Below are 12,504 nucleotides of genomic sequence, written 5' to 3' on the forward strand. Positions count from 1 at the left end.
ATGTTGCACTCCTGCCTTCATTAATTTATTCCTTCTGTCTCATCAGATACTTAGCACATACTCTAGCTCAGGTGCTATCTTATGCTCTTGAAATGCTTAAAACAAAACACACAAGGACCCTGGTCCTTAATTTTAGCTCATTTGTTTACATTATTTTGCAAGTCCTTTTGCCTCCGCTCTCTTTTAGAGCAAAGATGAAAGAGGAACTTTCTAAGTCATCAACCTGCAAAACGGATTGCCAGGAGTTCCTGTTTCAAAGTGAGGAACGTGTGTGCGTGTGCTTCCGTGTGTGCGCGTGCGTGCATGCCTGCGCGTGCGCATGTGCACGAGGGCGCATGCGGACCGAACCTCTCAGGTGCTTCTGGACGTCCCTGTATGCTTGCATGGCGGGGAGGAAGTACCCTATGACAGAACGCCAGCATTCTTTTTGCTGCCGTTCTCGCTTTAAAGGTTTTGTAACTTCGAAAAACAATGGATATGAAGAGATAAAATAATTAGGGAGGAAAAAAACCTACCTTTTTTTCTTGGAAGACATCGCCTCTTTATTGTGGAGGAAACTGGTTGGTACTAGTTGGCCAGAATCAGGAAAATGAAGACTAGGACTCAGTCTTACCCTGCTTGTTAACCGCCGGTCATGGATCCAAGAGCAGTTCCCCAATGGGCTGAATGCCAGTGTTCTTTCTTGGCAAACTGGACACAGTCTGACCCGATGGGAATGTGGAGGCAGGGGACAGAATGAGTTGTTCATGCCTTTTGCTACAAGAACAAGGAGATGAGGTAAGTAAGGTAAAGGGCACTGGGCACTGCACAAGCCAGGACTATAAGGAGTGAGGAAATAGATGCATGTTTCTCTCTCAAACATCTCACTCCCCCTCCTCACTGTTTCATCCAGTAATTCTGTGTGGAGTTCAGCGAGATGTTGGAGATACCATTGCAAATGAGACGAGGTTCCTGACCCCCAACTCCCGGAGATGAGCCATGGAGGAGGAAAGGCTGCACAGCATCTACCTTTCTGGAGCCAGGGGAGGCTGCATGGAGAAGAGGACAACTGCCATAGATCTTGAAAGAAAGGTGAGTGGTAGGCGGGTGGTGGTGCAGAGAGAGACAAAATTCAGAGACCAAGGGGAAATGAAAAAGGCAGTGGAAAATCAGGGGTGACTAAATGCATGCTAGTTATTACCTTTGGGGATGTGTGGAAGCTTGGCCCTTGAACTTTTTCTGCGTTCTATCCTGTGTTTTATTTATAATTAGACAGAACAGGATAAAATGTTAACAACTGTTGATTCTGAGTTTTGTTATACATAGATTTCAGTACTCTTGGTAGTTTCTTTTTTACTCTATTTTTTCTCTTCATTTAATTTTTCAAATAAAATTTACAAATATCTTACCATCCTTCCATCCATCCATGCATACATACTATTATGTACATATATCCTGTGTGTCTGGCAAGAATTTCACTTCCTTCTGGAAAGTGACCCCTGGAAACTACAGTTGTATTTGCTGCCTGAACAAAGTTTGACCTTTCCACAAACCTCCAGGTACCACTTGACCTGATCACACTTACTGGGATGTGGGTCCCTTGCATTGGCTTTTTGAGGGGAGCAGATAGTCTCCAGATCCCATCTTCTTTTCTCACATGGCTGACATGAGCTTGAGTTAGGAGACCTGTGGAAATGGCACTGACTCATTTCGTGCTTGGCTTAGCCTGGAGCTCCTCCAGGAAGTCGTGGGAAGGGCAGCACTTGGCAGAAGAAATCCTCACCTGAATAGTTTGGGGTTTCCCAGAAAGCATGAGGAATACTGGGGTGGAAAGTTTCACTTTCCTTCAGCAATAAACAGAAATAATCTACTTGATTCCAGATGAACTAAATGTCAAAGAGAGAGATATTCCCAATTAGCTTATCTCTTTACCCTTTACCAGAGCTCAAAGAAGGAAATTACCCATTCCCCTTCTTGCTGGGAAATGACAATCACTCAACAAATATACCACACCTTGTATTGCTTGAAACCAATTTCAGCCTTAAAAAAATACTAATTTGTAAAAAAAAAATTATTCTTTTTTTTTTTAAACAAAAGTTCTTTTTTTGTTGTTTTTTAAATAGTTCTTATGTAGCAAAACCCCAAGACAAATAGCACTGTCTGGAGGCACTTAGGATAAATTTAAATCATACGAGAAAATATCTCTGTTTTTTTCCTCATCTTCCAAGTGGCTGGTTTCCTCCTCTTTTGCCAATATGGCAGTTACATTCTCGTGGCTCTGCCTTTGCTTGTGCTCTCAGATGAACTTCCAAATTTGCTACAGAGTCCATTTCAATGTTGGGCAAACAACAGGTGTTCAATAAATATCCAATTCTGTGGTTTTCATAGAGTGGGCCAGTGTTCCCTGAGGGTTCCTGAAATCCTTTCAGAGGATTAGCAAAGTATTATGAAAAAACATTTCATAATAATACTAAAATTATTTGACTCTTTTTGATCTCAGTATTTCAAATACAGAAAATATCAATAGATATAATGTGTATAACCAAAGCTTGGTGAAGTCCTCAGTAATTTTTAAGAGTGAAGGAGTGCTGACACCAAAAATATTGAGAATTATTGCCCTAATTGATTGGTAAACAAAACACGTAACTTCACCAAAAGGTGCTACTATGTAGTATAATGTATGCAATACCCAATGCCCATCTCTGAGAATGCCTCAAAACTTGATGTTCCAAATATGGAATATGAGTTATTAGTACTCTCAGATCCTCCCAGAAGGCCTCCCATATGGGGCCAGGGCAACTCTCGGGTTTTGGGATCCTATTCAGCTTCAGGTTAGTTGGGATCAGTGGTCTGTTGAGTTCATTTAGTGCTAGGTAGATGGCTGACTTTGGGCTAAGACAATGAAATGATAAATCAAGAACATTTAAATTGGTAATATAATGAAATGTATCACTCTGGGTGTTTAGAATCGGTTTCACCTATTTTCAACAGAAGATAAATTTATTAAAGAACATTAGGAATCTTTCCAAATTTTTTATGGCCTTTGTGGCTGAGAACAATGTCCAGATCATCCCAAAGCACTTTTGTGGCCAACACTGGCCCTGGATGCTGGGTGTCCCTGGTGCCTCTGAAGGCTGGGGTTCTTGGCTATCACCTCACTGGAACAGGTTACATACAGCACCTCCTCCATAGCAAAGACTTAAAATTCATATTGTCATGAGGGCACATCCAGTTGGGAAAAATCTAAGGCTCACACCCATACCCAAGTCACAAAGGAAGCTGAGAGAGAAGGTTTCTCAGTTCTATGTTGGGGTTGCAGGGATTTTAAGTGGGAAATCCTCCAAGCATAGAAAGAGTGTATACAAGGTATTTGGTGTCAAAAGTTGGTCTTCCCATAGTTTTCTGCTTGGCTGCTCAACACATACCCTTATTCCACACGTTAAATTCCCAGCAACAGTAACAATAGCAATAATAATACAATATTTACCTCCATACTCATAAAAGCACACTTACCCTCTCCCCCGAAAGGAGAAACAATTTATCAGTTAAAAGCAATTTCAGGATTAAGTAACAGAAAATCACAGTTAACCATGATTTTAACAAATGGGGGGGCCTTATCTTTTTTATACATCAAGAATTATTCAGTAATACTATAAAGGATGTAGTGTTTTTTCCCTGCTTTCTTTATTTCATTTTTATGAAATTTTATTAAAATTATGAAATGAAAGAAAGTTCCTCATGTCTTAGTTTGTGGTCTCAAGATGGCTACCAACAACTGTAGACATCAGACTTCATCAAAACTTCCCAAACAGGAAAAGCTGGAGAGTGGCAAAATTATTATTCCATATGAAGCTTTGTTCTTTTAATTGGAAAAGCCTCCAACTACCAGCCAAGGACCTGGCTCACATTGCTACCAGTTGGCTAGTCACTGAGAAAGAGGAATGATTAACTTAGACCGGACATGGTTTAGCCCCTAGGGCTGGGGAAAGAAAGCAATGGATACTATCTAAACATGAAACTGGGATGCTGTTAGAAGGAAAGAAATGGCAGGCATTGCTGTTACACTAGCAGTGGACATTGTCTTTTGTTTCATAATACCAAAAAACCCTCTTCTTACACTATTGATTATTTTTTTAAAGATTTTATTTATTTATTTGACAAAGAGTGAGAGATCACAAGTAGGTAGAGAAAGAAGGGGAAGCAGGCTCCCTGCTGAGCAGAGATCCTGGATCCAGGACCCTGGGATCATGACCTGAGCCAAAGGCAGAGGCTTACCCACTGAGACACCCAGGTGCCCACACTATGTTAAGGAATTAAAATTGTCCAAATAGTCCAATTTTTTTCTGCCTTATGAGCCTGGTTCACCATCTCTGAGTAGCTCTGAGTGATAAACACAATACTTCTTGAATTGGTAGCAGTATGGCTCTTAGAAAAGAATCTAGAAGATAGGTTTAAAGCCATCGATGACATTTGTGGCAAAATCTCCTATGAATGTGACCCTGCTGTCCTACATAAATTTGCCTTCTTTTTTTTAAGTAGGCTCCATGCCTAGCGTGGAGCCCAATGCTAGGCTTGAAGTCATGACCCTGAGATGAAGATCTGAGCTGAGATGAAAAGTCAGATGCTTAACTGAGCCACCCAGCTTCCCCTATAAACTTGCTTTTTTAATAGCCTCCTAAATTGCAGGCTTTCTCCATTTTTTTTTAAAGATTTTTATTTATTTATGACAGAGAGATCACAAGTAGGCAGAGAGGCAGGCAGAGAGAGAGGAGGAAGCAGACTCCCTGCTGAGCAGAGAGCCCGATGTGGGGCTCGATCCCAGGACCCTGAGATCATGACCCGAGCCGAAGGCAGTGGCTTAATCCACTGAGCCACCCAGGCGCCCCCAGGCTTTCTCCATTTTAAGGGCTGGTACCACATGGTCTGATTGCTCTCGCCTGCCGTGTTCCCCTCAGGTTCCCATTCAACTGATTAAGTCATTATGAGCATAGTAGTTACTTGGATAATTGGAGCTTTTTAAAGCTTTATTAAGGTATAATTGCACACATGTAGTTAATATATATATATATATATATATCTTGATGAGTTTGGACACATGCCATAATACCCATGATAGCATCGCCACAACCATGGCTGGGTCAGAGTGCCCTCTGTTGATTCCTGGAGCACCCTGCTTATTCAGCATGAGGAAATAAAGTCACTCAGATGTAGTCCAGGATGTGTGGGCAAAGTGCTGATGAGTCCTTTTCAATACTTTATCTGTCAGTAGCAACACCCTGTGAAGTTAAGGATTCAAAGAATGTTTCAATCAACAGATAGCAAGCACAGCAATAATATATCTCTCATCTAAAAATGTTTAAGTGCCCTAATATTAGAAGAAATGTGTTAGGGAAGGCTAGAATATTTTCAAGGGTTTTATATTGAATTAAAAACTATCTCAAAATATCATCTACATGAAAATATCTACATTCAGAAAAAAAGAAGATTTACTTTTAAAAATAAAGGCATATGTATAAATTTTACTTTCCATTAAGAAGTGACAGAAAAGGAAATGCCATATTTGAAGGAGAGAAGATATGTTACCTCACTTTCTGGAAACAATTAATGTTACTTTTTATTTTTTTTAAAGATTTTATTTATTTATTTGGCAGACAGAGATCACAAGTAGGCAGAGAGGCAGGCAGAGAGAGAGGAAGGGAAGCAGGCTCCCTGCCAAACAGAGAGCCCGATGCGGGGCTTGATTCCAGGACCCTGGAACCATGACCTGAGCCAAAGGCAGAGGCTTTAACCCACTGAGCCACCCAGGCGCCCCTTAATGTTGCATTTTTAAGTGAATCGTGAAGAAATCAAATGTAAATAACAGAGAATGTAGAGTACTTTATGTTTTTTCTCATTAAACTTTCAGCAACTTAAAAATATATCTCTTCCTTCTCCCTCCTTCAAAAATAATAACCACCAAACTCCTTAAAAACCCATATTGTTTGGCACCTTTTCAGTGACCAGAAAGTTATTGGCCCTGGAAAACTGAATCGCCAGTAAGAGTCCTATAAGATGTCTGTACTCCAGACTTTTCTCAAGCCAGGGGTTTGTACTATACAGGAATTAGTGGAATGAGTGGCTTTAAACTATTTCATACCTATCTCCTTAACTATAATCTCTTTGACCATTTATAAGGTGTATCTAAAGTGATGAAGTGAAGGGGTATCAGGAAAACAGGAAGACTGTGGAGAAAAATACAGCAGTTTGAGAGGTTCTCCTCCTCACTGCTCTGGCTGCACACCCTCACCTCTCAGGTCTGAGTGTATCTGTAATCCCTGGCTCTGTCTCGTCCACATTCCAGTCCCTTGGTTGCCAGTGGATTGAGTACTGCCCCATTCTGCCATGCAAGTCCAGAATACAACACAATACTGGGCCTATTCCTTTGCATTCCACAATACAACCACACTCAACCCATTCCTTTCCTGAATACATGGTAATCTTTAGGCACTTAACAGTGCTTACTTGAAATTTTCCAATGTGGCTTTCCTATTCCCATGTTCTTGATGCCCTCTCTGCCAATATCCAAGTATAAAGGAGAAAACATTGCTTCTAGATTAAGCCTCACCTGACAGCAATCCTGATGGAAGCTTTGGAGTCTTTTCAGCTTTGAAGTGTTGGTTTTAAAAATGCAGTGTTCACCGGGGCCCTTGGAAAATGCCATATCCACAACAAAGCCCTTTTTTATCATCCATGTGGGATTGCATGTCTCTTGGGCACCTCCCTGTGCTGTATGTCTGAGGGGGTTTGTTTGACTCTTAGATGGTGTTCTGCTGAAGTAACCTCATGGTTAAGAATAAGTCTGTGTCTGGGGGTCATAGGTTTGAAATAATTTGGCCAACTTTTTTGGAAACCGCATTTTTTACACTTCATAATATACGTGTTTGTTTTCATGTAAAATGATGCATAGCTTTTCAGTTGGTGTGTGCCTGGACCCACTGGTAATTCAGCAAATGGTCTCCAGGTATGTGTTGAGATCTGGAATGCTCCTAGGCAGGTTGTCTCCAGCTTTAAGTGGACCTGTCACTATACCTGAGTGCATGCACGTATATCAGCACTTTCTGTTTCCCACTGTGTGACAGACATTAAAAAACACTTCATAGTTGGTTCCTTGCACATGTCTTATCTCCTGTTGTCTTGCATGTGAGAAGCATGTCCCTGCCATGTCACTTGGGGCAGACAAAGCTGGGCTGTTACTCATCTATGAATCCGCAGTATTGATGTGTATGATGGCTTGAATACCTCCTCAGTAGGTATCTGCTCCAGCCAGTTGAATTGAATGAAAGAGAGAGGAAAGTGAATCACCAAATCAGACCCCTCATTGCAAAGCTGCAAGGATCCTGGAGTTTTCATTACACCTGCTAGGGTGTTAGTCTCACTCCAGAAGCAATGCCTTCTCCTTCACCTCATTTTCTTCTTTTCTCTAGATGGGCCTCCATACTCAACTTTGACATCAATATTTATTTAAATGAATATAAGCCCAGAAGAAATTATGAAAGTAAAAGGAAAAAACATGTTATCCCAAGAAGCAGGGAAGAGAGGCAAGCACCCTGTCTAGCATCCCATCCTGCCATAGCCCCCAGTGGATCTGGAATTCAGAGCTCTGAGCACAGTGGTGCTACCTGGCTGGTACATGTGCCTCAGGAACTTGGAGCAGTGCCACACTTAGGTAGAATCAAGTCTCATATCAGCAGTTGGCAGCATTGGCCAATTAGTGCTTGTGCCTCTAAGTGAATGCTGTGTGGTCCTAGTCTGAAACATATGCAAATAAGAACCAACCATTGCTTATGGAATGAATTACTGGTCTAGATTAAAGAAGTGCAGCTGGAGGGCTGCTGTCTAGAACTGGAAGCAAACAAGAAAAGTAATGTTGTCTTCCCACACTAGCTTTGCAGTCTCCCTCTTGCAACCTCTTACCAGTGAAGTCTGACAGGACACTGAAGAGAATCCCAGTCTTCCCACCCCTAGGGAAGTAGCAACACAATTTCCCTGTGGTAAACAGGAGAAATGACCCAGATATTAGAGCATCTTTCTTCTTCCTCTCCTTTTGTCTATTTGTTCAGTGGCACAAGGAACCTAAAAGATAAGTAGAGTCTCAACTTCCAAGTCCATGGAACCTTTGATTTGTTCTCTGGTGAAGGTATTATTTCTCCTTTAGGAACCAAGACTTGCAAACAAGAGCAGCTCAAACTAGAGGAGAAGGGAAGCAGGAACTCTGAGAAAGAATTATTAAATGTGATAGATTAGTCACACCCCCTTCTACCACTTAAGTTTCAGATTCAGACATTCTGGTTATGGGAGAAACAGTACCATGTATTGGCTATTGAATCAAAACATATACTGCCTTCCATAAGATAATACTCATCCTTTCACCATGTTGTTTCTTAACTGACATCATAATTGAGACTTCAATAAGCTGTTCCACCAGGCTATCAAGTCTGTTTCAGGGTCTTTTTTTTCTATAGGGTTTTTTTTGGGGGGGGGGTTGTTTTTTGTTTTTTTGGTTTTTGTTTTGTAGTTTCAGGGTCCTGTACAACCAGTGAATTCCATAAGCATAAGCCCATTAATATACTTTGTCATAACACGAGTTTCTTGATTCACAGTGATATTGTGGTGAATACCATGAATGAAGAATGGTGAATACCATGGTGGTGAATAAGGCACTCCATAAGTTTACACATGGTGATGCTGACAGAAGTATTAAAGGCAAGGAACACAAATGCATATCCAGAATATGAGTCTATCCTTCAGAGGACAAAATGCTGTCCCCCCTGTGATAAAAGAGGTCCAGTGTAATCAATCTGTCATCAGGTTGTCTACCTGGCATATGGAAACTTAGCAGTAGTCTCTGCTGTGCACAAGCAAAGCACTCAGCAGTAACAGTAGATCAGCCTGGGTATTTTTTTAAGCCTATGTATTGCCTTTATCCCTGCTACCATGACTCTTTTGCACATGGGGCACTTAAAGAAGCACCAGTGTGACTGAGGAGGGAGGCTGACTGACATCCACAGAAGGTGTCTTCTTGTCCATTTGATTAGTGAAAGCTTCCTCTGCCATGGATGCTTTTTAGTGATACTCACGAGTCCTTGATTAATGACACAGATACTTCCATCTTTATCCATTCTGAGAATCATTGCTCTTGAGTTGTGAAACTAATCAAAATTCACATATGTCGTCTAGATAAAATGCCCAGCATACTCATTAGCTAAAATAGATTAAGCCCGGGGGAGTTTCTGCCTTGGTGTAGATGCAATAGCCCATGAGCATTTCTTTAGCTATTTAATTCATACAGAGTGATGCATACATAATGTGCATGGCTTTGATATCAGACTGGAAGGTCATCACATTCAGAGACCTCAAGCTCTTACATGTAAAAAGCTGAGACAGGAGCTGGTAGATAATTCAGTCTAGGAATCTATCATTTTAACAGTGTCTCAAGTCTGCTTAACATGTCCCATTTTCTCTTCTGACAGTCACCTAATACATTTCTCTGCCCTTGCTGTAGCACCAAGGACACACTAGGTAAGCAACCCCACCTCTCTCCACTCCAACCCTATGCTTCTCCCCTTCCATAATTCAGAAGGGCCACATATCAATGCTGCCATTTAATCAAGAGTCATAAAGTTCTAAAGTTACAGGGAAAGGAAAAAAATTCTAAGTAATTAAGAATCATCCAAATGATTGGCTCTCTTCCCTAATGCTTATAAGATTTTGCTATTTTCTATGGTAATTATGATACCACAGAAGTAAGTAGCCTGATAGAATGGTGGAATAGCTTACTGAAGACTCAGTTATGTGTCTGAGAAAGTGTTTTCTTCAAAACGAAATCAAAGTCGTTTTTCTGCATATGTGTTGGGCGTGCAGATTTCTGAGAGATAACCTGAGAGAGAATCACATCTCAGGATTTTTACCTATTCACATCCCTTGACTATCCCAAATAAATCGTCTTACTTAATTTTCCTTTTACCTCCAGGAAGTGAAGTCATTTGAGGAAGTTTGGCCAAGAACACTCTTTAGTTGATGGTAGACAGTCTTTTTCTCTCCAAGGTCTATTTTACTTAAAGAAACTGGCACAGTCTCATTAGTATTGAACAGGAGTATTTTTGTACATCCCATAAATTCTGGGGTATCCTGGCTGGGATTAATTAGTTACTGGAAAGCTCCTTTTCTCTACCTTGGGGATTGATCTGTACCTGTACAAATAAATATAAGGTGACCTGTTAATTTTTTCTTATCAACTGGAGAATCTTCTCACTGATCTAGTACTTTGATAGGAATAGCTGTGAAAAGTTCACATCCAATTGCCCTCTAGACCTGTTTGGGAAGTATATGTCTTTCACTCAGCATAATGTCTTGAGATTCATCCATGTTTTTGTGTATATCATACAATTCTTCATTGCTATTTAGTATTCCTTTGTATGAATCTACTACAATTTATTTCTCTGTTTATAGACATTTTGGTTGTTTCTAGTTTTGGATTATTTAAATTTCCTTTTTATTTTTTTAGATTTTATTTATTTATTTGACAGAGAGATGCAATGAGAAAGGGAACACAGGCAGGGGAAATGGGAGAGGAAGAAGCAGGCCTCTTGCCGAGCAGGGAGCCTGACATGGGGCTTGATTCTAAGACCCTTGAGATCATGACCTGAGCCAAAGGCAGGTGCTTAACAACTGAGCCACCCAGGTGCCCCTTAAATTTCCTTTTTAAAGAGATTCAGATTCTTGGGGCTTTTGAGTAGTCCAGTTGGTTAACTGTCTGCCTTTGGCTCAGGTCATGATCTCAGGGGTCTAGGATCCCACCCCACATTGGGCTCCCTTCCCAGTGGGGAGTTTACTTCTCCCTCTGCCCCTCTACTTGCTTGTGCTCTCTCTCTTTCTCTGTCTCTCTCTTAAATAAGCAAAATCTTTTTAAAAAGGTTCAGATTCTTTAACTGAAGTGGACTTCATGTAAAATTGTGAATGGAGAGCATATATTTTGCAAAGAGGAGGTTTAACAAACCTCCTTAACAAAGATTCATTTCTTTTCTGAACAAAAAATAGGATTGGGTTTGTTTTGGACCAAAGAGGATTTCAAATAGCCTCCCCGAAAAATCAACTGTAAGCTTTAAGGGACATGGAATTCTTTTTCAAGAGAACATGTGGCATCTCTTTTATTGAAGGATCTCTCTCTCTCTCTCTCTTTTTTTTTTTAAGATTTATTTATTTATTTGAGGGAGATTGAGAACACAAGTAGGCAGAGTGGCAGGCAGAGGGAGAGGGAGAAATAGAGTCCATGCTGAGCAGGGAGCCCAATGCTGGACTTGATCCCAGGACCTGGGATCATGACCTGAGCCAAAGGCAGCCACTTAATGATTGAGCCACCCAGGCATCCTTACTGAAGGATCTTAAATGGTACTCATTCTGATTGATTTGGGATAATTTAGATGAAATTCAGAGGCAAAAGAAAGGACCAAATGAGTATACTCCAGATGTTATTTTTACACTATTCTTTTAAGAAACTACTCCATTAGCTGCCTTAGTACAGAGACATGCTAGGCTCTCTGATTAAATTCTCTACTTTATTGTACAAAAACTTCAACTTCCTTACCCTAATATGCTGAAATTGCTTCCTGTACTTAATTCTTGTGTTCAGCCATTTGTTCATTTAACACATGTTTGAGTACTGCCTCTGAGTTTTGATAGAGGTTAGGGTTGAATAAAATGTACTTTTTTTGACATTATATAAATTTATTGAGGCCACTTGTGAGGGCACAGTATAAAATTATTTCACGTTATTGCTTGGTATACACTTAAGATAATAAACATGTAGATAGCAATCATTACATTTCGTATGGCAAAAACCTAACTTGTCTTTTCTTCAGACTGGAAGGTCACTCCATGTACACCCAAGGGTAGGATAATCAGATATGCTGAGCTGTGGATACAGTGACCTAACATTTAATCTTTATTCCTAACGTTTTTCCTTCTACTCAGGAGTAGAAGGAAAGGAAAGGATGGGTGACTTAATTTCCAGTCAAATTTTCCAGTAAAGAAAGTAGATATTTTGAATATATTATCTGTAAGTATACTATCCTTCCTAAATTTTCGTCTTTTTCCTAACTTAATTTGCATTAGGGTAGGAAAGTGGGGTGTGATAAAATATAATTTTAAAAATGGAAAGTATAACTCTCATACAAATATGTGATGACACATGTGAAAGATATATTATTCACTCATTAATGATAGAACTATTAGGAAAATAAAGCTGGTTCAAAGAGAATATGAGAGATTGGAAGAAAGTAAAAGAAAGACTGCTAAAATCAATTCCTAAATTAGATATAAAAGTAGTTAATATTTTATGGAGCCATAAACTTCAAGCTTTGGGATATCTTTTCTTCTGAAAAGAAATTATTTTCATCTCTACTGGATGAAAAAAAGTTGCAATTTACCAATCTCTTCCAAGTAAACAACTTTACAGAATCGAGGCCTTAATGAAAAGTAAATAATAAG

General features: G+C 40.1%; 1 protein-coding gene across 3 annotated transcripts in view; it reads left to right on the forward strand.

The window, feature by feature from the left end:
• The first annotated feature begins 761 nt into the window (after positions 1–761).
• Positions 762–12,504, forward strand: part of CAMK4 (calcium/calmodulin dependent protein kinase IV) — a 326,108-nt gene continuing 314,365 nt past the window's right edge. For 2 of the 3 annotated variants that reach the window (XM_047728970.1, XM_047728973.1), the window contains exon 1: positions 860–1,071. The gene's annotated coding sequence lies outside the window, so the exon portion shown is untranslated. Of the gene's footprint in view, positions 778–859; positions 1,072–12,504 lie in introns of those variants that run through there. The other variant, XM_047728971.1, reaches the window with a different exon arrangement.

The sequence above is a fragment of the Lutra lutra genome, chromosome 5, assembly GCF_902655055.1.
Source record: "Lutra lutra chromosome 5, mLutLut1.2, whole genome shotgun sequence".
In the NCBI taxonomy this organism is placed as follows: Eukaryota; Metazoa; Chordata; class Mammalia; order Carnivora; family Mustelidae; genus Lutra; species Lutra lutra.